General features: G+C 46.6%; 1 long non-coding RNA gene across 2 annotated transcripts in view; it reads right to left on the reverse strand.

Annotated features, from left to right (window-relative positions):
• The window catches only part of LOC145714336 (uncharacterized), a 78,146-nt gene that overhangs the window by 33,817 nt on the left and 18,216 nt on the right, over positions 1-26,113 (reverse strand). The window contains exon 4 of one of the 2 annotated variants that reach the window (XR_014136843.1): positions 25,309-26,000. The exons of the other annotated variant lie outside the window; for it this stretch is intronic. This is a non-coding gene — a long non-coding RNA (uncharacterized LOC145714336). Of the gene's footprint in view, positions 1-25,308; positions 26,001-26,113 lie in introns of those variants that run through there. 2 annotated transcript variants of the gene reach the window in all.

Raw genomic sequence — 26,113 nt, forward strand, 5'->3', positions numbered from 1 at the left:
ACCTTACTGTAATGTAACCAAGCCAACCTCGCTGGCAACCGGGAAGAAAAAGGATAGTTCCCAGTCGCTTACTTCTTGCCGGAAAGAATAGCCAGAACAAATCGGAAGGAAGCCTCGGCTTGCCCAGCCTATATCCCAAAGTCCGTTTTGTCGGAAGGAAGTGACAAAAGTCTATTCTAGAACCCAAAGTCTGAATCTAGTCTGTGGGTTAGAATACACGTGGGGGTTTACGGTTTAATTGTGCATGTAGTTCTGGGCCACGTCTGAAAGTTCACAGATGAAAAGCATAGAAATGCAAGCGTGACACTGACTATTGAAACGTCTCCCATGCCAGAGGGAACCAAAATAATACATGGGGCTTGTGAGTCAAGCCCACCTTGCGACGTGAGAGTTAACGCTGCTAGTGTGTTTATATTATAGACTTCATCTTTAAGGCTCCGAGATTTGGTCATAAAATCTCTCCCCAGCCGAAACGTGGCATATAAATAAGGTCTCTGCTTAAGGGTTGAATTGTTCTGTTGCTCTTTTAAAGCTGTCCTTTCACCGGATACAGCTCTTGGGTGACTTTTTCACCACCCACTTTTAACTCTTCCTGGTTAGGAAAAGCCACTACCAAAGTCACCTGATCCTTGCTGCCTACAACTGAGAAGTGGGCAGAACATTAGACCTTTCTGCAACGTGGCCAGAAAAAGAGACATGGGTACAACGGGAAGAAGGCTATATGGCGATCAGAGAATAATTCCAACACTAAATTCCTTTTAAAACTCTATTCCCACTCAGTGTTCCGTAGGATGGTAAAGCTCTGATGAGAACACGACACGTATCCAGTTCTAGAAAGCAAAAAACACAACCTAGTAACTGTCTGAAGGAAAATTCAGTATCAAGCATCGATCTCTCGAGTATAGCTCGTCTCCACTGAAATCACCATGAAAACCAATAGCAGGAGGGTAATTTTTTTCTCTCATTTTGCCGACTGAATGGGCCGTGGACTCGGTGATTGGGGCTGCAATTTTGTTGCCGCTAATTTTTTTTTCACTTTTAATTTTGAAATAATTAGAGATTCACGGGAAGTTGCAAAAATAGTACGACACAATGTGCCCATCACGGGGCTTCCCCTTGTGGTGACATCTTACAAGGCTATCACGCATCGTCAAAACTGGGCGATGAAATGGCCTAAGTTATCAGACCACAGATCTGATTCCGATTTCACCAGTTTCTGCCTGCAATCATTTTTCCATGTCTGTGTAGAGTTCCGTGGCATTTTGTCACACGTAGGAACGTGCGACATCACCACCACAAAGGAACTCCCTTGAGCCGCCTCCTTTTTTTAGTCACACCTCCTTCCTTCCTTCCCCTTCCCTCACCCCTGGAAACCGCCTGTCTGTTCTCCATCTCCAAAAAAATGTAATTTTGCCATTACAAATGTTATGTAACATTGAGGAAGTTACATAAGTGAAACCATAAAATGTAAGGCTTTTTGAGACTAGCCTTTTTCACTGAGCGCTATGATCTGAATGTTGTGCCCCAACTCAACCATATTCTCACGCTGAAATCCTAGCCCCCAAAGATGAGGCTGTTAGGAAGCGTTTGGGAGGTGCTTAGATCATGCCGGTAGGGCTGTTGTGAACGGGATTCTTGCTTTCATAAAAGAGATCTCACGGGGCGCCTGGGTGGCTCAGTCGGTGAAGCGTCCGACTTCGGCTCAGGTCGTGATCTCACGGATTGTGGGTTCGAGCCCCACGTCGGGTTCTGTGCCGACAGCTCAGAGCCTGGAGCCTATTTCAGATTCTGTGTCTCCCTCTCTCTCTGCCCCTCCCCTGCTCACACACACTCTCTCTCTCAAAAAAAATAAATAAACATTAAAAAAAATTTTTTTTAAAAGACCTCACTAAGGTCCCTTGCCCCTTCCTTCATGGCAAGATGGTTCAGGCTATGAACACAGAAAGGGACCTTCACCAGAATGAGATCGTGCTGGCCCCGTGATCTTGGACTTCCCAGTTTCCAGAACTGTGGTAAGTAAACTTCTGTTGTTCATAAGCTACTTAGCTTGTGGTATTTTGTTACAGGAGCCCAAATGGATTGAGACATTGGACACAACTCCCCTAAAATCCATCCAAGTTGTTCTATCAATAGTCGATTCCTTTTTATTGCTGACTAGTATTCCATTGGATTGGACGTACCATAATGTGTTCAACCATTCACTTGGTGAAGGACGTTTGGGCTGTTTCCAGTTTGGGGCTACAAATAAAGCTTCCATGAGTACTCACGTATATGTTTTTTACGTAAACATAAGTTTTCATTTCTCTAAGATAAATGCCCAGGTGTGTGATGATTGCCGTACTGCTTTCTAGAGGATTGTACAACTTTACGTTTCCACCAATTACGAAAGATCCAGTGTCTCAGCATTCTTCTTTTGTTTTGGGTTTTGGGTTGTTTGTTTGTTTGTTTTTTAGGATTTTATTTTTTCAGTAATCTCTACACCCAAAATGGGGCTCGAACTCACAACCCTGAGATCAAGAGTGGCACACTCCACCGACTGAGCCAGCCAGGCGCCCCTATATCTCTGCGTTCTTGCCAGAATCTGGTATGATGGGTAACGTTCATTTTCGCCCTTCTACTGTAGTGGGACCTTCTCGTGATTTTACTTTGCCTTCCGCTAACGGCCAGGGATGTCGACTAACTCTTCACGCGCTTCCTCGCCACCCGTTTATCTTCTTTGCTGAAATTTCTGTTCAAGTCTTTTGTCCGTTTTCTAATTGGACGGTTTGTTTCCTTACCATTGAATTGAGAGAATTCTTTATATACTGTGGATGTGAGTTTTTTGTAGCACGTGTGATTTGCAAATATTCTCTGTCTTTTCGTTCTTATAAGAGGGGCTTTTGTAAAGCAAAAGGTTTTCATTTGACGAAGTCCAACGTGTCCATTTTTTTCTTTCGTGGCGCATGCTTTTGGTATCACAGGGGGACTAAACTCTTCTTCAGCGGATTGAAAGGCCACCATTCGTGATAATGAACACCAGGTATTATGCACGTACCAGGAACCGGGAACTGGGTTAAGCCCTTCATAAGCATCGCCTACCTTAATCTTCACCTCAGCCCTGTGGAGTCCACACGATTAGCCGCATTATGACAAATGAGGTGACGGAATCTTAGCTGGGTCAGTCACTTGCTGAAGCTCATACGGTGAGGAAGTAGTCAAGACTGGCTTCAAACTCAGGTACGTCTGACTCCAAAGTACATGGTATAATGGACTTAGGAAAAAAGACTGGGGAATGTTAACTGAGAGAGGATTTCCTCAGGACTCGGGGTGGGATACGGGAGGTGGGAAGGGTCATAAGGGAAAGACTGGACTTAACCCATCCAGCAAAACGGTGTAAAGAAGGAGCAGTTCCTGGCAAGCAGCAGTGACGAACGGCACGTCGGCACTGACCGGCGGTAGAAAACACCAATGACATCCCAAGTTCGAGTCAGCACTTTCGCATATGAGCACGAACACAGGCGTCCTTTCCACCGGCAGACATTTTGCCCCCCATCAGATATATAAGAAAATGGTCTTGCCCGGCATGAAAGAGGACAATGCAATGCTTTCCCCCTCCATCTTGAACTTGGAACGAACGGACGACAGCCAAGGAGTTCCCTGTGGAATGTAGGGGGGCTTCTCCGGAAGTTGTTTGCATATTGTGGTGAAGAGGATGAGAGAGGAGTTGGTATCGGGGGGTCTGGAGCCGGAGGGGCGGGCGAACCGCGAAGAACGCGCATATGGCCGTGCTCTTGAACCCAGGAATCGAAGCGACTTGGCTCCAAAAGCCAATAAACGGTGGCATTTGTATTAATTTCACTGAGCTGGGGAGCACGCACTTGCACTATCAGCTGAGAGATGTGAAATTTAGCTGACCTATGCTCACTCTCAGTGATTGGAGTCGGGAGCTGCCCGACGATGCAAGATCATCTCGAGAGGACAGTGGTTCTCAAAGTGCAGCCCCGGGACGGCAGCGTCAGCCTTGCACTGCGGTTGTTAGAAATGCCAGTTCTCAGACCCCACCCCACATCTACTGACTCCAAAACTCCGGGGATGGCCCCAGAAATCTGTGCGTCTAAAAGCCTTCCGGGTGACCGTGGGGTTTTTTTTGTTTTTTGTTTTTTTTTTTAATGTTTCCTTCTTTATTTTGAGAGAGAGTGAGAGAGAAAAAGAGCACAGGGAAGGGGCCGAGAGAGAATCCCAAGCCGGCTCCATGCTGTCAGCGTGGAGCCCAACCCGGGCCGGGCCTCAATCGCACGACCACGAAATCACGACCTGAGCCGATATCAAGAGTCGGAAGCTTAACCCACTGAGCCACCCAGCACCCCCCCCACCCCCACCAGGCAATTCTCATACAGGATAAAGTTTGAGCACAGAAGGGAAGCAGAAGGAGGTTTATAATGTGTATCAGAACTAGTTTCAGCTGCATATAAAATGTAAAACTCAGAATATTAGTGGCGAAACACAGCAGATTTATTCTTTTATGTCGAAAAAGTCTGCAGGTTGGCCACCCTCAGCCCTGCCTCTCGCCCCGAAGGGCGCGTCACAGTCCAAGACGACCAGTCAAGCTCTAGCACTCGCATGTCACATTCAGAGGAACAGGAAGGAACAACAGAAAAAAGACGGAAGGGGAAACCCTCCCAAATTAGGCCGTGACCTTGAAGCAGAAATCCCATGGGACATTTCCGTTTACATTGAATCGCCCGGAACTTAGTTACGTGGCCTCGACTGTGCGCAAAAGAGGCTGGAAAACGCGGCCTTCGATCAGATTCAGGGCAGTGTTTGAACCCCTTGAAGGCAACAAGGGTTCTTTTCTAAAGGAAAAGGGAGAAGGCGACATGACACCCGTGAGCCTTTGCCACAGACCCCTCGGAGGCAGCTGGCAGAATCCTGGAAACTTGGAAAACATCTTGGTATCAGCCAAATCTTCACATTTCTACACTAATCCGTTTAAGGCAGTAAGTATTTTGGCCTTTTAGTAGGAAGGCCCTGGTCGTAGATAATAAATATTAGGATCTTCAAATATGTTGAAGGAGAGAGGTTGGTGGTGGTGTCGTAAGATGCCAGCCCAGGGTTCTAAGAAAGTTTCAGGGCAAACGTCCTTTAATTATGATAGAAGCAAGTGGTTGGCTTCCCCCAAAGAGAAGTTATTCAAACGAGCTTTTCTAAACTATGTTTACAAAAGAAAGTCCCGGGGCACCTGAGTGGCTCAATCTGTTAGGGGTCCGCCTCTTGACTTTGGCTCAAGTTGTGATCTCACTATTCGTGCGATCGAGCCCCGTGTCGGGCTCTGATTGCACAGAGCCTGCTTGGGACTCTCTCTCTCTCACTCTCTCTCTCTTTCTGCCCTTCCCTGTGTGCTTTCTTGCTCTGTCTCTCAAAATAAATAAACTTCTAACAAGAAAGAAAAGAAAGAAAGAAAGAAAGAAAGAAAGAAAGAAAGAAAGAAAGAAAAAGAAAACCCCAGCCCTCACTCAGAAAAATGTACAATAACTTGTCCTGCACAGAACATGGCCCCTAAGCTTTGTTTTCCCCAGAACGGGGCTGGAAAGCGGACGCCCAGCCAAAACAGGTGAGGTACACCAAAGAATCAGTCATCAGCAACATCTCTTAAGTTCTCAAACTTCAGGTATTTCTTCAAACTCGTTAAAAATGCAACTTCCCAAGCCCTAAGCCAAAAGATTCTAATGCTACAGAACAGAAACAGCATCCGTGAATTTGTGGGTTTATTTCAAGTACCCCAGCTGATTCAGATGGACCTTTGACCAACTCTAAACACAAGTCCCCAAATGCACACGATGCCACGGCAGGCAACATACGGAACAAATTCATTCAAAAGCTGACGCTTGCACCTTCCCCCACATACAGCGAAGTTAAAACAGCTGGTTGATTTGATGAAAAAGATCAGATCAGCTGTTTGATCAGATCAGTGTTGAGTAACTTTAGTTAAAGCGGGCAAATCAGGAAATTCTCCCCGCCCTGAGCCCACCATTAACGGATGGCTGCTCAACAGCAGGAAGGACAGTGACAGCGGTGCCACCGGAGATAAGGGCTGCCCCAAGTGCCACCAGGGGTCCTCCGTTGCCCTGGGCCCTGTTGCTTTCACCCTTAGAGAACAATGAAGGTTCCAGCTGTGACCAAGTTCTAATTTTACTTTGAGGTCCTGGGACAGGTGCGTGTCGCTGGGTACTGGGAGCCTTGAACCTCGGGAGAAACGGACAAGAGGTGAAGTCCGGAGAGCCAAAAGGAACACTGGGGAGGAGAGGGAGGGACCGAGCGGGGAAGAGAGGGTCCCTCTGGCACAAAGCTGCTCGGTCTTCAACACACAAACGCTGGCCACACAGGCACACACACGTGCACGACCCCTCGTTATTTTTCAGCTACCACCTATCCGGACCAGCGGCTGTTAAGCCCTGCGCTGCTCACACGAGTCAGAAGAGTAGATGTTCTAGTCTAGCCAAGATTAGGAGGTGTGCTTTGTATCACTCCAGCTTGCAGCTACGATTTCACCGCAGCCACAATGACAGATGAGCGGAAAACACCCCACCCTACGCCCCACGGTGGTTAATATAGGAGATGAGCTGCAAACACCATAAAAACAGAGTAAAGGCACACGTTTTAAAATGGATGCTGGTCGTTCGGGTTCAAAAAGGAAAAAGGCACCTTTTCCTTTTCAAAAACGAGAAAGAAGGAACCAGCAGAGAAAACCATGAAATCTACAAAGACAGAAGCCACGAAGGAAAAAGGAGACACAGCGGACGGAGACACAACGGGGGAAGCAGCATAAAAAATAGGAGAGAACGTGCCAAAATGAAAAAACCTTAAGAAACCGGCCGTTTGATCATCATTTTGACGCAGAGACTTCAAGAGGATGTCTCGCATTATTTGGAAATTACCTACCACGTGCCACGTTTTAGATCCTTCCTTGGAATTGTTGGAAGAAACTGTGTGGTGGGCTTCTCTCCACATTGACACAACGGACTCGGATGAGGCGAAGCCGTAACAGAGAATCATCGTACGTTTTGTCCCTGTCTGGGGACACACAGACAATAGTGCTGACACTGAAGTTCGCAGCAATTTGGAAAAGACTGGAGGGGTTGAGGCATGACCAGCCCTTCTGCGCCTCTTGTGCATATAGTTGGTCTCTAATGACAACAGCTGTTGCCTACCAGGCCTGTCACTCTTTCCAGTCATGATTCTTAGGCTTCTGAAGAATCTGGTATCTTCTCCCCCTCAAACAGAGCTATGTGCTTTCTTTTTTTCTTTCTTTTTTTTTTTTAATGTTTATTTATTTTTGCGAGGGACAGAGTGGGAGCAGGGGAGGGGCAGGGAGAGAGAGAAGGAGACCCAGAATCCGAAGCAGGCTCCGGGCTCCGAGCCGTCAGCAGCGGAGCCCGACGCAGGGCTCGAACTCACAGAATGCGAGATCACGACCCGGGCCGAAGTCGGACGCTCAACCGACTGAGCCCCCCCGCAGGTGCCCCAGAGCTATGTGCTTTCTGAAGTGCTGATGCACATTGGACCATCATTTCTCAGGTATGGGCACTGACCGTGCAAGTCTGTCAAGCACAGTGGACACAATTTCTCCCCCTCGCGTTGATGTTCCTCGTCATCAGGTCCTACGGCCTGTCAGGATGAAGAGATCAAAAAATAACACTTACTGAGCACCTCCCGGCCACCAGGCTCAACGTTTCCTAGGTTATTCATTTAATCTTCACTCCAGCCCTCTGGGCGGGGGTGGGGGGGGTGTCTTGCTTATTACCCTATTTCGCGGACGACAAGACAAAGTCTCAGAGAAATTAATCACTGTCCCAATGCTATGAACTCGTGGATCTGGAAAGCCAACCACAGGAATTTTATTGTCCACTGGAGCATAAAAATGTACCATGCTAGGAACGCCCAGTGTCATAAGCCAGTGTGGATTCAGAACCTCAGGTGGATCCCTGGAATTTGAATTTTTTTTTTTAACGTTTATTTATTTTTGAGACAGAGAGAGACAGAGCATGAATGGGGGAGGGGCAGAGAGAGAGGGAGACACAGAATCGGAAGCAGGCTCCAGGCTCTGAGCCAGCAGTCCAGAGCCCGACGCGGGGCTCGAACTCGCGGCCTGCGAGATCGTGACCTGAGCCGAAGTCGGACGCTCAACCAACTGAGCCACCCAGGCGCCCCTGGAATTTGAATTTTAACAAGTGCCAGGAAACGACTCTGATTCTCATTAAATTTGGGAACCACGTGATATAAGAAACAAAAAAAAAAAATGCTGAGATACCGAGCATATGCTTTTAGAGCTAACAGTATAACAGAGAGTTTCTCTGTGGTTTTTTTTTGCACTCCAGGCTGCTGTGTAGGGCAAGGATGCTGGTTAAGCTGTTTAGATTCTGTGAGCCACTTTACTTATCTGTAAAATGGGAACCGTAGTTTCCATCCCGCATGATTGCAGCGAGGATAACGCACGTGAGAACACTTGGCAAGTTCCAAAGAGCTGTGTGCTTGATCGCAAAAATGGCCCCAAATCATCCCCCAACCCCTAGATCCACACACGTGCAGTATTAATGTCGCAGCTCTCCCCATCACGGAGTGTTCTAGTCCTTGAATGTGATTTGCTCTTGCCAATGGGACAATAGCCAACATGACTCGGACAGACGCTTTTAGTCCTCGCACGCTGAGGTTTGCCCTATTGCTATGCTTGGGACCCTAAGGCTACCTTGTGACTGACTCTCAACTCGCTTTCCGGAAGTTAAGAGACCACAGGAAGAAGGACTGTAGTCAGTCAGCTACTGGCCAATAGACAGTCAACAGCCAGGCACATACATGAGGCCATTCTGGATCACCCAGCCACCTGCGAACTTTCCAGCTAGCTGTGTACTCAGGAAGAAAACCCACAGAAATCCGTAGAGCCAGCCTAGACCAGAAGAACTGCCCCGGAAGCCCACCAAATTGGGAGCTAAATAAATGATCATGGGGGCGCCTGGGTGGCTCAGTCGGCTGATCGTCGGACTCTGGGTTTTGGCTCAGGTCACGATCCCAGGGTCATGGGATTGAGCCCCGCATCAGGTTCCATGCCTTAAGCGGAGTCTGCTTAAGATTGTCTCCCTCTCTCTCTCTCTCTCTCTCTCTCTCTCTCTCTCTCCCTCCCTCCCCCTCTGCCCCTCTCCCCTACTTGCACTCTCTCTTAGATTGATAGATAGATAGAAAGAATAAAATGATGGTCAGAGCCATCAAGTTTTGGAAAAGTTTGTTACACGGCAAAAGCTATCTAATACAGGCTCTATGCATATGCTTCCAGTTGGGTTGTTTCGTGTCTAGAGCATGACTTCTGTAGTTTACTAAGATGCTGCCCAGAAGGGCTTTGCACAGATGGGCAGACATTATTGTGCTGATCTTCAGGCAAGGTCTTTTATCACGTGGGTACGATGTCCCCGCACAAATTATCTGACAGTCTCTCCTGACAAAGCGCACTCTGGACGCGGCAAGGGACCGAGATGAAGGAACCCCTCCCTACCTCCCTCTCGGTGTTTCGAGAAAGGCAGTTCAGCCGCCTGGTGCGGAAGGACATAGAACCTAAATCTTGCCCAAGCCGAAAAGCTTCCCAGAGGATCAGAAACGTCCTGAAGCCTGAATCGAGCGCCCTCACTGCCGTACGAAGTGTTACTGTGCAGAATATATTAGATAAGCCTGTAATGGTGAACAGGGCAGGATTGCACTACCCGCCCAGGCTCACTCCGGGAGTCTTTATACTATGATTAAATGCCTCTGATAGGCAGTTTCAAAGTGTGTTGTTCCTCTTGCTGAACATTTTGGCGAGAGAAGACTCATCATCTGTAAACATTATCTGAGGAGCCTCATTCAGTGGAACAAGGTACAAGGTTTTCTATCAACCTCATATTCTGCAACCTGAAAAGTAAGTATAAAACCGAGAATTTTTTAAATCTCCCTTTCCTTCCCCCCGGGAGATTTAGAGATCATGCAATGAATGAATACAGCCGTTTTAGCATTCATCTGACACAGCAAATTGCAACTCGCTCTGGGAGTAACTATTTGCAAGGCTGATGCATCACATTCAAATCACATACTCATTCTGAGCTCCCCCCCCCCACCCATGCACACTTTATTAGATGGTTATGGTGTTATTGTTGGTTGAGGATAACCACATAACCCACTTTCTTAAATCCTTCTCCAAGCTGTATTGAATCAGGGGGACGTCTCAGAACTCCACTGAGTAACCCAAAATAAGTCTCAGGCTCCTTCTGCTTTTTATACACAGGCTGGAATATGTTCATTTGCATGGAAGAATTTCAAATGCCTTTTTTAAAGCCTAACAGATTTCTCTGGATGTAATTTGGAAGCTCAAGCTCATTCAAGAAAACCAAAATTTGTCCAAATAAATGATCACCATGAAGTCGATTAATATGGGTTCTAGAACCAGGATCTAACTGAAATTTTTCTCACACCAAATCAAATGCCACTGAACCGTAGTTGGCTAACCATGAGCTTTTATTTGGCCGACAGATAACAAAAAGTGACCGGAGTTGTGTCGGAAATACTTAGGAGCTGGATACACTCCGTGGCTGAAAGCGATCCAGGCACCAAATGACGAAGGAAATGAATAACGAGTAGAGAGAAAAGAAAACAGGAAACCATCGCATGGACACAAGAGAAGAGAGAGGCGTGCCGACGATAACCGAAGCAGGAGCATGGACAAGGTCTCCCCAGGGCATCTATGGACTAGCAATACAAGACTGCCAAGGACCAAACTCCAGGGAGCACCGATACTAAAAGTATAGGCTGAGCCTGAGCCAGAGAGGGAGTGGCCAGAAAGGCGGGAAGAGAAGCTCGAGTGGCCCGTATCACCGAACTCAAGGAAACGGGTGTTTCAACACAAGGAGGATGCCAAGAGAGCAAGTGAGAACTGAGGAGAAGGGACTGCACTGGGTTCCCCGACACGAGAAGTCACTGGTGACTCTGGCCCGAGCAGTTTCTGTGGCGTGGTGAGGGCAGAAGGGAGACCGTAGTGAGTCGGGGAGGCTATGGCAGGTATCAAATGAAGACAGCAAGTGTGGACAAGCCTTTTAGGGAAGTTAGCCCTCAGGTGTGTGGGAGGGAATGGGGGAAAAAGAAGAGGACGGAGAACATGGAATGAGAAGGGCTTATTAAGAGGAGAAAGGTCTGGGGCGCCTGGGAGGCTCGGTCAGTTAAGCGTCCCACTTGAGTTCAGGTCACGATCTCGCGGTCCGTGAGTTCGAGCCCCGCGTCGGGCTCTGGGCTGACGGCTCGGAACCTGGAGCCTGCTTCCGATTCTGTGTCTCCCCCTCTCCCTGCGCCTCCCTCACTCGTGCTCTGTCTCTTTGTATCAAATATAAACAGTAAAAAAAACTTTTTTAAAAAGATTCTCTCTCCCTCTCTGCCCCTCTACCTCGCTCATGTGCACGCTTGCCTGCGCTCTCTCTCTCTCTCTCTCACACACACACACACAAGAGTAGAAGGGCTTAAGTGTTTTTAAAGGTCGATAGCAAGCAGGGACATCTCTTCTATCCTCACAGGTGGAATGAGAGAGAAGGGGGCAGTTACAGAGATATGTGTAAGTCTGGTGGGCAGAAATTCTGTGCGCTCCTACCTGGTGACCTTTTTTCTCAGTGAACTAGGAACCAGGGTATCTCTGCAGAGACTGAGGGGTGAGGGAGAGACCAGAGATAAGGTGAGAGTGAAGGTTTCCAACAGTCACAGCGGAGACCGAGAAGGACGGAGTCGACTATGGAAACACGGAGGGACTTCTAGGTGCCACGGAGGGCAGTCGTGGGTGAACTCACGAGTCACGGGCTAATGGTCGTACCAGTGGCGAGATTTTGCCCAGAAGCGCTCAACTGTTTAGATGTAAGCAAACAGCAGAAGTTGGGTCCATGCGAGAATAGGGTTTTGGCACGTGGATTTGACAGAAGGGATAGAACAAAGACGTTAAGAATCCTGGCAGGGGAGAGGTTAGGGTGACAGACCGCCAGATGCACGCAAAGCAAGAAAGGGAAGATAGGAGGGAGCCAGTATCACGCAGGGAGAAATAAGTGGGTCAAGCGACGATCGCTCCCTTGAGGTTGACCAACAGGGGTAGAGGGAGCAACTGAGGGAGGCAGCGGGAGGGGACGTTTAGGAGACTGTGGTCAGAGCGGACGATGCGAACGAAGGACACCAGAAGTGGGTGCGGTTCTAAGAGTGACAAGTTCTACAATAAGGCCATGGAACGCATGACTGGAGGGGAGTGTAGGCAAAGGTCACAGAAGAAGATACGCACCTTGAAAGCCTAGGGGTGGCTTGTTATCTACACAGGCCATGGAGCTCAGAGGACGATGGCAGGGCTGGGGTGTAGAGGAAACAACGGACAGTCACTGACTGAGGGAGAGTGACCAGCGAGCTGGACGCTGGCAGAGATGAGGACATTGAGAGAATGGCAGTTACCCCACCTGAGTCTCAGAAGCCCCGAGGGTGGAAAATGGTCTGGAAGAAGCACGAAGAGCCAGGCGAGGACCCGCCCCCCCCCCTTTCAACCTGACACCCTGTGAATGAGAGCTGGGGGACCACCGCCTGAAAGACCCACAGGGGACGAGGCTTCAGTTAGGACTGAGGGAGAGCGAGCGAGGATGTGGGCAAACAGAGCACGGGATCCGAGTTGCAAGCTTCCCGGGGCGGAGGGGACGGCGTGAGCGGACAGGAAAGGTAAGTGGAAGGAGTCACATATCGTAGCAAACAGGGACCAGAGAAAACCGGCAGAGGGGCTTTGACCGTCTACAAAGTTTTCAAAGAATTTACCCCAACTTTCTTTGGTGGCTGAGGAGAAGGGGTAGGGCTGGCTCTCCCGGAACCCAGGCATCACACATATGAACTCTAAGGTCACGCAGGAATAGCATTTCGTTTGAAGCACATGAAATCGCTACTATTCAAATCGCTACCCAAATGATAACGGCACAGGCTTCAACTTCAGAGTATCTGCCTCCCGGGGGCACCTGGGTGGCTCAGGTGGTTAAGTGTCCGACTCGTGATTTCGGCTGAGGCCATGATCTCACGGTTCGTGAGATCGAGCCCCACATCGGGCTCGGTGCTGACAGCTCAGAGCCTGCTTCGGATTCTCTGTCTCCCTCTCTCTCTCTGCCCCTCCCCCACTCATGCGCAGGTGCGTGAGCACGCTCTCTCTCTCTCTCTCTCTCCCCCTCTCTGTCAGAACAAATAAATAAACATTGAAAAAAAGAGAGTATCCACACACAAAAGGGAATGACACTTTCAGCAGTGGCCTGGGACGAATGCGCTCCTCCCTTCTGTTAACGTAAGATCCCATCGGTGGAGCTCCAAGGGCAGGTGGGGCACGAGAGGAACACCCGCTTCCCAAGGACAGACCTCAGGCTGGCTCTGGACCACTTGGCGTCCAGAGAGGAGAGAGGGATCCAGCGGTGGGGGCGAGACCGAACAAGAGGGCTACGTGGGACCTGAGGACAGAGGTGGAGGAAATGAGAGCAGGTCTGAAGAGCAGCAAAGAAACAAGGTGACAGGTGGCTGGAGGGAACGAGATCAAAGGAAGAAACAGCAAAGGAGAAACAAGGGTAAAAACCTCAGAAGGTGCCTACTATCAGAAACAGCATCTCCTTTTCCCCAGGAAAGGAAGTGCCCCCTCCCCCAAAACCAATTATAGTGGCGGACAGGAAAGGCACGGTGCTCAGTAAGGAGAGAAAAATGACTGTAAAGCAGTTTGCAAGAATAAAGAGTTATATAAAGTCCCAATAATAATAAATCACCTTGCCCGAGGTATGAAAACCTTAAAAAAAAAACCCGAAAAATCAAAACGTGGAAAAGCAGAAGGCCTCGATGAGCTTCCAGAAGGTTTGTATGCTTGCTTGCAATTCCTCCCCCTCAATATCTCCAGCCGGGCTCTGTAAGAGCAGACCTCAATCAGGTTTTCAGGTGAAAAGGAGCCGAGACCCCGTTGAAAGCTGGCACCCCCAACCCGCCTGTGCGCCCCCCCCCCCCATGTTCCTCGGAGGAGGGCAGAGACTCTGGGGGAACCTCTTTACTGACTCTGGCATCTGCCTTCTGGAATACTCCTGCATCTGTTTTGTGAAGGTTTTCTTTCCTTCTTTTTGTTATATAAAACAAGATTGGAAAAATAAGCTTCGTTCCAAAGAAAGAAAGAAAGAAAGGAAGGAAGTAAGGAAGAGAGAAAGAAAGAAAAGAAAGAAAGAAAGAAAGAAAGAAAGAAAGAAAGAAAGAAAAGAAAGAAGGAAAGAAAGAAAGAGAGAAAGAAAGGAAAAAAGAAAGAAAGAAAAAGAAAGAAAGAAAAAGGAAGAAACAAAGAAAAATAGGTCTTTCTGAATTCTCGGTACTGGAGCTCTGTTCTTTATATATCTACTTGTTCCATTGTTAAATAAACCCACATATTTAAGGGTGACACATTCTCCTAACTAGTGCCTTGTCAGGCCCATGTGCCTTGCTAAAAATGGACCTTGATGACTGCTGTTTCCATTTTTTTTTTAAGAAATAATTTGATTATTTTTATCCTGCTCCTCTCGATCACCACTCACAAGGAAATGGTTATTTTTTTTGCAAAAACCATTTTTAAACACGCCAAGAGCTCCAACACGTACAGACAGAAAATGTTCTTCAACACATGTGTATAAGTCACACACACATACTCCTCGCCTTGTGAAAATTAGCTTTAAATTTGGAGTCAACGCTCTTCTGCAGTAAAACTGTTTTCTGTTCAACCTCTTACAATATTATGTGCATCCCTACATCTTACTTTGTGCAGACCTGAATATCTCCCAGAAAATGGATAATTTAATAAAAGCGGGTGATATGAATCACCCAGGGACAATCTGAATTATTATCTGCAGATAATTCATTATGCACATATTTCTCGCGAGATTCTTAAATCAGCAGGGCTTCTTAAGCCGAGACTTTCAAATTTTGTCTGTAATAACTGGAGACTTGACCCATAAATCAGCAAATAGGCCAGCAGGCTCGCCACATGCTTCACATTTCTTCTTGGGAGGAAAAGGCACTTAATTATCCGGAGGTCACAGAAGGAAAAAATGGACATGAAAGTTGTTAGGGGTTTTATAGCAAAGTACCACTAATTTCAGCAGTGTCTTCAAAAAGGGAGCTTGTGAAAAGAAGCCAGTGAAAACACCTGGAATCAACCTAGGCGACTTATGCAGAGGAAGATGTTTTGAATGTTTACAAGAACCATCTAGCAACCAGCACTGCCTCCCATTAGCAAGAAGACGCTTGTCCGGCATTTGACTCTTTTGTTTTCATGTTACCCATTTCGCAGATTAAATTTCTAATATGGAAGACATGGGAACCTAGGACTTATTTTCATCAATGTATGGAATGTTAATAAAAGGATCAAGTTCATCCTTTACTTCTAGTATCTTACCTCACCCCTGCTTCACGTTCTAGAACCTCTCAGTTACGATTCTGCCCTCTTCCTACTCTTCAGTTCTTTCTTTCTTCCACCCACCCCCCCCCCCCGCCCCATGGTAAAAAGCCACACTCCATAAAGGACCCCATATTGACATCATAGTGCCGTGTGACGATGGTGTAAAACTCCGTGGGACGTAGCCCCAGGAGACTTGGGTTCAAATCCTAATGCCCACTAGCACTGGGCTCCCTGACGGGTTCGCTCGTCCCCCAGCTGCTATCACTGTAGGCAGCTACCCGCTCATGGCTGTCTTCTTCTCCAGGAAACTGCTCTCGGACAAGTGGGAGTCCCTTGTCCCAGGACATTAAGGCCCCCTCCCCTCCCAGGGGCAGCCACTAGCCAATGAGTGATGCCACGAGAGTACCAAAGGCCGACTATCTCAAGGGAGGACCAGTTCGTGGTGCTTCGTGTGCCCCTGGGGCTCCTGTGGATCAGGCAGAAATCAGCCTCTAGTCCAGACCACGTCCTTGTTGGGCTCTCTTCCTCTGCCCTTTTCCACTTCCCTTCTCCCCTTCGAAGAGCGCTTGCTCAATAAGCCACTGGAACAAGAGCCCCCACTTCAGGCTCTGCTTCTAGGGAACCCGACCTAAGATGCACTTGGACCCTGGACACTCACTTGATATGTCCGTTAGCAGGTCCCTCACATGCGAGACGACGATAATAAAAGACACCTCACGGGACTGTCGCACCGGTTACCTGAGAAAACCTGGGCCAAAACCCTCGCTCACCTACAGCGCTATTTGAGTTTAAAGGATTATTGTGACCTCATGTAAATATCGGGCTATGTGTAAATTACCCTGCCCACAGGGGGAGCGGACCTTAATCAAAGAGCTTCCTCGCTTGGCCTCCAGTCCCTCTCTTGCTCCACTAGGTCTCCGGGGCTGGCTACTAGCCCTCTGCCCAGCCTCTCAGTCCAGGCAGCACATGCAGCCAGGGAGAAGCACGGGCCACCTCGTTCAATTCCAAGTTTATGCTGAGGTTCCCCAGATCCCGAAGACTCCAAGCACTAAATCTCCAGCTTTGATCCCTCTCTAGGACACCGGATTCACAGCCCCTAGTGTCTATTTAACAACTCCGTGGGGCTCTGCGACAGACACCTGACGTGACGTGGCCAAAACACGACCCTTGGGTGGCCGCCTCTCAGTCGGCTTCCCCACCACTGCCCGCCTTCCCCCCTCTCAGTACACAGCTGCCTTAGAGAGAAGTGCTCAAGTCAAAACTCTAGGAATTAGACCTGATTGCTTTTTTTTTATTCTCTCAGCCTTTCTATCCAATCTGTCGGTAAGCTCTGCCAACTCCTCCTGCAAATCCCACTTCCCTCCATGTCCGTCACCAGTGACATAATCCAGGTCACCATCATCTTACTTGAACCACTGCACTCTGACAAATTCACTCTCCTTTAAAATATCAAGGTCGGGGCGCCTGAGTGGTTCCGTCGGTTAAGGGTCCAACTCTTGGTTTCGGCTCAGGTCATGATCTCACGGTTCATGGGATAGAGCCCCCCATCAGGATCTGTGCTGATAGCACAAAGCCTGCTTGGGATTCTCTCTCTCCCTCTCTCTCTGCCCCTTTCCTGCTCTCTTGCTCTCTCTCAAAATAAATAAATAAACATTAAAAAAAAATAAAAATAACATATCAAGGTCATGTCACCGACCTAGCTTAAAACCTTCAAATGGTTTCCCGCCGTTCTTAGAGCAAGCTCTATCTCTCTCTCCCTCTCCCTCCTCTCTCTCTTTCCCCTTTCCTTTCCTTCCTTCTCCCGCCTGATACACACCACACACCCACACACACACACACACCCACACACACACACACACACACACACACACACACACACACTATATACCAGCCACATGGCTTTCTTCTTGTTCTTTGAAAATGTCAACATCATTCTTGCCTCAGGGAATTTACATTTGCTCTACCTTCAGCCAGAAATGTCCCTCCCTAAACTTCCGTGGCAGTCTCCTTTTTGTCATTCTATGTTTGTTTTAGTCTTCCAATTTAAAGTAGTTACCCAGGCATACCCACTCTAGCACATGACTCTGTTTTAATTCTCTGGAAATCCCTTCTCACTCTTTCTTGTTGACTTGTCCATTTGTGTACTACCCATCTTCCTCGCTACTCTAAGGTAGTTTGGGGTCTTGTTTATTTCGTTCACAGCTATATCCCCTATATCCCAGGGCCCTAAAACACTGGCTGATACATAGTAAGTGATCACTAAATGCAGTTTTTAGATGACAGATTCATGGATGAATGAATAAATGGAGCACTGGCCCCAAGCTCGGGTTCTAGCTCAGCTATACCATTTACTAGCCGTGAGACCTTGGGCAAGTTAAGTGACCCTTTCAAGGGCACTGTGGATGGGGTTTGCCAGGCTGGTGCTGAAGGGGAACAGGTAACAGGTTTTAACCTCCCAGAGTGTAGTGGGGCCTTAAAACCTCCCTCCTGGGTCCTAGACTCACTCTGCAGTACATATGGTAAAAGCTTACTCACGGGGTAGGGTGACCAATCGCTCCATTTGCCCAGGCAGGACTGAGGGTTTCGGGGCACACAAGAGTTTCAATATTAAAACTGAGACAGTTCTAGCCAAAGTGGGCCAGCTCATCACCTCCTGTGAGGCCTAACACCTTCAAGGCCTTGAAGCCCCGTGGAGGAAGTTCAGTAAGGAAAGCAGGGCCTGAGTGGTGAGAGGGGGTGGTGAGGAACCTGACAGGCTGTGGTGCTGATTATGAAACGTCCTTGGACAGGTTTGGATCCTGTTGAGTTTTATTATTATTGCTATTGTTCTACTTTTTAATTTGAAAAAGTTTCGACTAGAGAAATCAACAAGAGTCCAAATAACTTGTTTTATTATTCTCTCTCTCGGTTTCATTTTTTTCTGGACCATTTGAAAGCAGACTACAGCTGTATGCTTCGTAACCCTTTAATATTTCAGTGTGGATATCCTTAGAACAAGGAGAAGCTCTTATATGACCATAATTCAAATTTAAGAAAGTTAACATTGACACGATACTTTTATTTAATCAACAGTCTATGTTCCAAACGCATAAACTGTCCCCAAAAGAAAACTTCCACGCCAGGATCCAGTCCAGGGTCCCATATCACGTTTAATTTTCATCTGTTTTTATCCTCCTATTCCTCGTCTTTGGTAATATTGACTTTTTTTTTTTTTTTCTTTAGAGAACCTGCCAATTATTTTATAGAATGTCCTTCAGTTGGGATCTTCCTTATATTTAGAATGGGAATAATAATATCCACCTCACAGGATTAAATGAGATTCTTTCCCAATCTTAGTTTACAGAATAAATAAGATGGAATTTGAGATATGCCTAGCATGTGACAAGAGCTCAATAAATAATGGATATTAGGGTAACATGGAAGAAAGGGAAAAAATGGACTTTGCTAGACATTTCTTTGTGGAAGGGTTTTGGGTTTAAAAAGTATATAAAAGGGAATCACTGGAAATGAAGATAATGTTATAAAGTAGAGGCCTACTTTCATAATGTATTAGCTTTTTCATTTTTATTCATTAATTTATTTAGCAAATATTTATTGAATCCCTAAAACGTGTCTGCAAACCTCCGGCAAATTTCTTCTCTCATCTACAAGCTTATGGTTTCCTCTGCACATGAGGATTATTAATAATATTTTCAAATAATTTCTGAAAAGACCAGATAAGAAGAATATAGATCTTCAGACAGTTTCAAAACTTGAAAGGTCTATACACATATAAATAGACGCTCATATTCTTTTTTTTTTTAATTTTTTTTAGTATTTATTTATATGAGAGAGAGGCAGAATGTGAGCAGGAGAGGATCAGAGAGAGAGGGAGACACAGAATCCGAAGGACGCCTAGGCTTTGAGCTGTCTGCACAGAGCCCGAGGCGGGCTCGAGCTCACAAACCGTGAGATCATGACCTAAGCCGAAGTCGGACCCTGAACCCAGTGAGCCACCCAGGTGCCCCAATGTTCATATTCTTGATAATGATATTCGGTATCAGGACCCTTCAGGTTGAACTTGAGAAGCGAGTGACCAAAAACCCTAGATTAGGATGACAAAAACTGTTTTTAAAAATAGACACATGTCAGGGCGCCTGGGTGGCTCAGTCGGTTCAGCGTCCGACTTCAGCTCAGGTCATGATATCGCGGTCCGTGAGTTCAAGCCCCACGACGGGCCGTGTTGACAGCTTGGAGCCTGCTTCGGATTCTTTGTCTCCCTCTCTCTCTGCCCCTCCCCGGCTCATGCTCTGTCTCACTCTCAAAAATGAATAGATGTTAAAAAAAAATTTTTTTTAAATAGACACATGTCCATGATGTTTATGCTGAACTAAAACTGTGTTGCACCCCCACTGAACCAATGACCATGGGAACAGAAAGTGGGTGTACAAGGGTAGATGGGAAGCAGAGGAGGACCACCTGACACCACGGAATTGTTCAAAGTCAAGGCGCGGCTACAGAGGAACGATTTGGATTTGGGCACGTCACAGTCAAGGCTATAGAGCGAACACAGATGACAGCAGTGACTCAGTAGCACTTGAACTCGATCCAACACGTGTTTCATAGACAATGCTTTCTCAAAACACCTTGCTGTTAACTTGCAGACCATACATCTGTCTCTGCAAGACCCCAAGGCTTTTTCTTCCCTGGAAGTCAAGGAAACCAGTCATGGGACTCTTTCCTTCCACCCTACCCAGCATTTCATGTCAGAAAGACCAGGGTTCAAATTCAAGCTTTCCAACTGACTCTCCGTGTGAATTTGGGAAACGTGCTTTACTTGTCCAACTATATTTCCTCATCCGTAGAATAGTGATTACTTTCCAGATTTGCTATCAAGTAACTCTTAAAGTGTGTTCCCAAATCAGCAGCTGAAGCATCACCTGGGCACTGGTCTGAGATGCAGATTCTCAGGCCTCACCTGAGAGCCCCTGAATCAAGAATTCTGAGGGCAGGGCCCAGCCATCTGCATTTTAACAAGCCCTCCAGGCGATTCCACCGGGCTAAAGTTTGAGAACCGTTGTTGTAATGGATTGAACGATGTGATGTATATAAATAACTGGCACAAGGCCAAGCAGCCACATCACAGAGTAACTGCACAGTAAGTTTTATTCCCTCCTCCGCCTCCCCCACTGCCCACAACTCTCCCAACACACGGAAGTGTGGATGCGTGCACGCGCGCGTCGATAATTGTTTGGAATACTGTACGTGAAAACACTATCGTTTCAAGATTACATACATTAAGAGCTGGAAGTATACCTGTAAACCTTCATATGGCCGGGGGCGCCTGGCTGGCTCAGTCAGTACAGCGTGGTACTCTTGATCTTGGAGTTGAGAGTTCAAGCCCCACCCTGGACACAGAGATTACTTAAAAAAAAAACAACAACAAAACAAAACAAAAACTTCATATGATGGAATGTAATGCCTTGGTTCTCACATCTCGCCTACGTGAAACTGGGAGGAAAGTTCATCAATAAGAAAGGACTGTGTCAGGCAAGGCCACCTGCCCTTAGGTGGAAAAGCTGGGGGTCTTATCATGCAGATTACCTCATCCTCCTTTTGGGGAATGGAGAGGCCCTGTGTGACAGATGACCCCACCGGTGCTGACCCGAAAATTCTTGACTGGCCAGTAAAAACTACATTTCTGGGCGGGGGGGGGGGGGGGGTCAAAACTGCCTAAGTACCCTAATTAGGTTAGGTATTAAGCACCCCCCCCCCCCCGTTGGTGATGTGGTCTAGCTTAAGTGACTCCATTTTGGGTCTGTGCTTTTGTTTTTGACAGTAATTAATACTGACGGACACCTGTGTGACAGAAACTGGGGAGGAAATTATCTTGACGAATCCGGAGACTCCACGAACATCAGCAGACAAGCTACACCAAAGGATCAGGAACAAAAAGGCTTGGGCGCCTAGGTGGCTCACTTGTTTTAAGTGTCCGACTCCTGATTAAGGCTCAGGTCATGATCTTGCAGTTCCTGAGTTTGAGCCCCACGTCGGGGCCCCGTGCTGACGGAGTGGAGCCTTCTTGGGATTCCCTCTCCCTCTCTCTCTGCCCCTCCCCTCTCTCAAAATAAATAAATAAGCATTAAAAAAAAAAAAAGAAACAGAAAGGCTCACAGATCAAATTTGAGCGCTCGAATCACATAGTTTGAGTTGACTTAGAAAAAGAGAGAAGTAAAGGGAAAGAAACGGAGTGGTTGACACATTTGGGATCGGGTACACGTGGGATAGAAGGACCACGCCGCCTGAAACAGGAGTTACGCCAAATGTGTACGTCCTGTATCCCACTGTCACATCACCTACTGGTGACGTGGTTATAAAGATCAGAGTTAAGGGGCGCCTGGGTGGCTCAGTCGGTTAAGCGTCCGACTTCAGCTCAGGTCACGATCTCACGGTCCGTGAGTTCGAGCCCCGCGTCGGGCTCTGGGCTGACGGCTCAGAGCCTGGAGCCTGCTTCCGATTCTGTGTCTCCCTCTCTCTTTGCCCTTCCCCCATTCATGCTCTGTCTCTGTCTCAAAAATAAATAAACGTTAAAAAAAAAATTAAAAAAAAAAAAAAGATCAGAGTTAAAAACGAACAAGGAGACTCAGCAAATGGAGATGACCTAGAGACAAGGCACTTGGGTGGCTCAGTTGGTTAAGCGTTTGGCTCCTGCTCTCGGCTCAGCTCATGATCTCACCGTTCATGAGTTCCAACCACGTGCCAGACTCTGTGCTAACAGAGCGGAGCCTGCTTGGGATTCTCTCCCTCTCTCTGCCCCTCCCCAGCCCTCTCCCTCTCAAAATAAATAAATTTTTTTAAAAAAGAAAGCACCTGGAGGTAATATATTCTTGCTCTATCGGTGAGAAAGGGGGACAAGTATGCCTGGCCACTGTTATAATTTGCCACTCTGCTGCTTTTGTCTGTGTGTCTCAAACAGAGGACATGTGGGGCCAGAACGGGAGTCACTAACGGGTAGCTGACTTAAGAAATCTACAATTCTTGTGGGTATTTAGTCTGACTGGGTCCTTCTTGTCGATGTTCAATATATACGCTCTACTTGCCTTACCATGGCTAATATGTCTCAATCTATTAGCAATCTCTAGCCTCTCTATTTATGTCACCTATTGCCTTTATTTCCGTTGTTCTCTGTAGAGCATAAGTAAATATTCCTAAATAATAAAGGAAACACATAATTTAGGTACTACGTAGGAGGAAGTTTCCACCTATCTCATTTAATTCTTACAGCTTATTTAATGAGGTAAAAAAAAAAGACGTATGTTGGAGCACTGATTCATACGAGAAGAGCACAATGGTCTATATAATCAGTCAATGGCTTGGTGACATGGAGGGCACATTCTAGGGATTCTAATACGGAAAGCTGGGCTTAGTCGGTGAAGGATTCATGGAAGAGTCGTTCCTCCACCAGGGCTTGAAGAACGTGAGGAAAAAGAGAGTGGGGAAATATAAAGAGAGATCACTGACAGGAGAACAGACCCCACATTAGGCAGCAACAAAGATGCAGCCAGCTACGAGAAGGAAGTGACAGAGAAAGCCAAAATGCTCACAAGACGAAGTTGAACTTGCTTCCAAAAGGTGAAGCACTTTTTGAAGATGCACTCCCAGTAGTAAAATAATGGGGGTACAGCCCCCGTGGTGGATTGCTTTACTGCGCATAATGTTTGCTGCTGCTCCCTGTTTAGGATTCTACATCCCCGCCCTGCTGGTGCCGGCCTTGGCCAATAGTCTTGCTTGGACTAATGAAAGTGATTAGAAGTGATGTGCCCACTGCTGACGACAGGTTTAAGAACTAGAGTGTTGATTCTACCATATTTAACTTCCTAGCAATCCTCCAGAGAGAGGATGCCCACTGAGCCTTGGTTCTGGAATGAAAATAAACTGGAGGCTACGGTCAGCCCAATGTAGACAAGAAGCACAAGTAAAAAAAAAAAAAAATTTGTAAGCCACTGAGATTTGCAGGGCTCTTGTTACTATATTATAACTGAGCTCACCGATACAGCTTCCAGTCAGCATTGTTTTGGAACTTTTAGGCAATACAGTAAGAGCAAAAAACAAAATGGTTTTGGATCGATAAGGAAAAACAAAATTCTTTCGATATGTGATTGTAACTTCCGATGCAGAAAAATCGAGAGAATTTACGGATAAATTATTAGAATTAATAAGATGGGCTGGCAATCCGGAGCAGAAAAAAGATACTGGTGTGAGTGTTCGCCGAGGGTAAAAAAGATGAAATGGGGGGGGGGGGGGGGGGTAAAAACAGCCTGGGTGAATGAAGACGTGAAAGGGGAAAATGTACGCAGTGGGGAAGTGAGAGAGACAGGATACATTATTAGGAGCGAACATGGTAGAAAGAACGGCTCAGTTGGGGAAAAAATAAAAGATGGATTGGCGAGATTTCTGAATACGAACACAAAATACGAAAACCAATCGATTTTCTATGCCCCGGGAACAAAGTACTTAGAAAATACAATTTTTTTAAAAAATTGCCATTTAAGATGAGCAGTATAGACAAACGTTTCCAGGACTAAATCTAGCAACAGATGAGTGTGTTCCTTATGGGAAAATTAGAATCCTAGATAGAAAGACAAAGATGACTTAAATAAACGGAGACAGAGAGCCAATTCTTGTTTTGGAAGATTCAGCATTGTAAAGATGTCAACTCTTCCCAGGCGAATCCATACAGTCGATGCTCTTTTAATCAAAGGCTCAGTGGGGTTAGGGTGGAATTTGACAAGCTGATCCTAAAATTACACAGAAGAGAATAGGACCAACAATAACCGCAGCACTCCTGAAAAAGAAAAATAAGGTGGAAAGACCTACCCTAGGAGCCATCAAGTCTTATTTAATGGCTGTAACGTTGAAGACAGGGTGCTCCTGACAAATGGATGCGGACGTGTCACCAAAGAGGAAATAAAAATGGCCATAACACGCAAAGATGCTAAAATCACTAATCATTCAGGGAAACACAAACGGACTCTACAAAATACCATTTTGCACAGGCGAGAATGGCAAGATTGGAGTCAGGTAATAACAAGGGTGGACAAAAAATGTAAACCGACACGCGCTTTCAGCCGCTGTTGCTAGAAGCTCATCGATTTTGAAAAAGCGAAGTTGAACACGTACATATCTATGACCCAGTAGTTCCCACTTGTAGATATGTAAGCTAGACAACTTCTTGCACATGCGCGAGGAGGTATAGAAAGAATGCTTACAGCAGTCTTCACCCTGACAACAAAATGCTGAAAACAACCAACTCTCCATCACAAGTAACAAGATCATCAGACTGAGACATTCATCCCCTGGAATGAGCTGCAACAGTGGACGCGAATGAACTACAGCCGCATGCGTCAACACGAATGAGACTCAGAGACACAAAGTTCAGTGAAAAGGCCAGGTCACTACAGAATCCATCCAGCTTAAATCCAATCGTCTACTGGTCTAACCGGGGAAGACTAAGCAGTGTATCATTAACAGATATATTCACACCGAGGTAAGAAAACCCCTATGAAGCAAATGAGCTGATCGGCAATCTCAAATCCAGGCTACTGTTCACGTGGAAGGTGAGCAACACGACCTTCTAAGGGGGCTTCTAAGGTGGTGGTGATGTTCTATTTTTGAAGCTGGGTGGTAGGTCCAGGAATGCGCACTTGATTATTATTATTTAATTTGCACATATACCTTTTACACCGTTACGTGTGTAGTTTACGTGTATGGTACAGTTCACACTATGTAGAAATTACAAAACACATAAAAACAGACAATTTTAAAGGGCGGGGTAAAATAAACTAAACAGTCTTTTAACTAATGGTATCAAAAATATACTTCTAGTGAACTGTAGTTTGGTTTCATGTTCTGAACACTTAGCTTTTAATGTCTCGCTAATCACGATAGCTTCACGTTAGCTAATTTCTGAAGACTCGTATATACTCAGGGTGACGTATAGTGTTAATGATAGCGGGTGTCTATTAATTTTTCAAATGGTCTTCTCTAATAATCTCAGATTTGGGGATAACTACTTGTTAGGTTTCATAAAAGTGTCACATTTTTACCTCACAATATGGGTGATGAAAACCTAGTTCGAACGAGGAGGACGGTCAGCTCCTAAGTTTACTCGTATTAGTCTTGGTGTTTTCATCCATCCGAGGATTCTTTGTAAGAATCTCTTGAGGTCCCTATCAGTGTCTCAAGAGTTTATTTAAACTTCTTAATACAATCTCTAAATCCTCTCAAGCACGAAATCCTCTCAATTACGAAAACTGGTCATCGTTTCTACTAACTACTGCTGTACAACTATGCCCAAGGACAGGAGCTTAAAACAATAATTCAGTATTATTCAATATTAAAATTTTGTCAGTCAGCAGTTTGGACAAGGCACAGTGAGAACAACTCATCTCTGCTTCATGATGCTTGGGACGTCATCTAGGATGAGTTGACTGGGAGACAGAACACCGGGGCCACCAGCCATCTCCCCGCACGGCCTCTCCATTTGCATAGCTTGCGCTTCCTCACGGCATGGTTGCCCGAGGTTCTAAAAGTCCAATGCAGAAGCGCTTAGTCTCTTCATACGCGAGCCCCACAACTGGCACAGAATCACTTCTATCATACACTGTTGGTCAACTAAGTCACTAAGCTTGGATTCAA

This window comes from Panthera onca, chromosome X, assembly GCF_046562875.1.
Source record: "Panthera onca isolate mPanOnc1 chromosome X, mPanOnc1 haplotype 2, whole genome shotgun sequence".
Classification (NCBI taxonomy): domain Eukaryota; kingdom Metazoa; phylum Chordata; class Mammalia; order Carnivora; family Felidae; genus Panthera; species Panthera onca.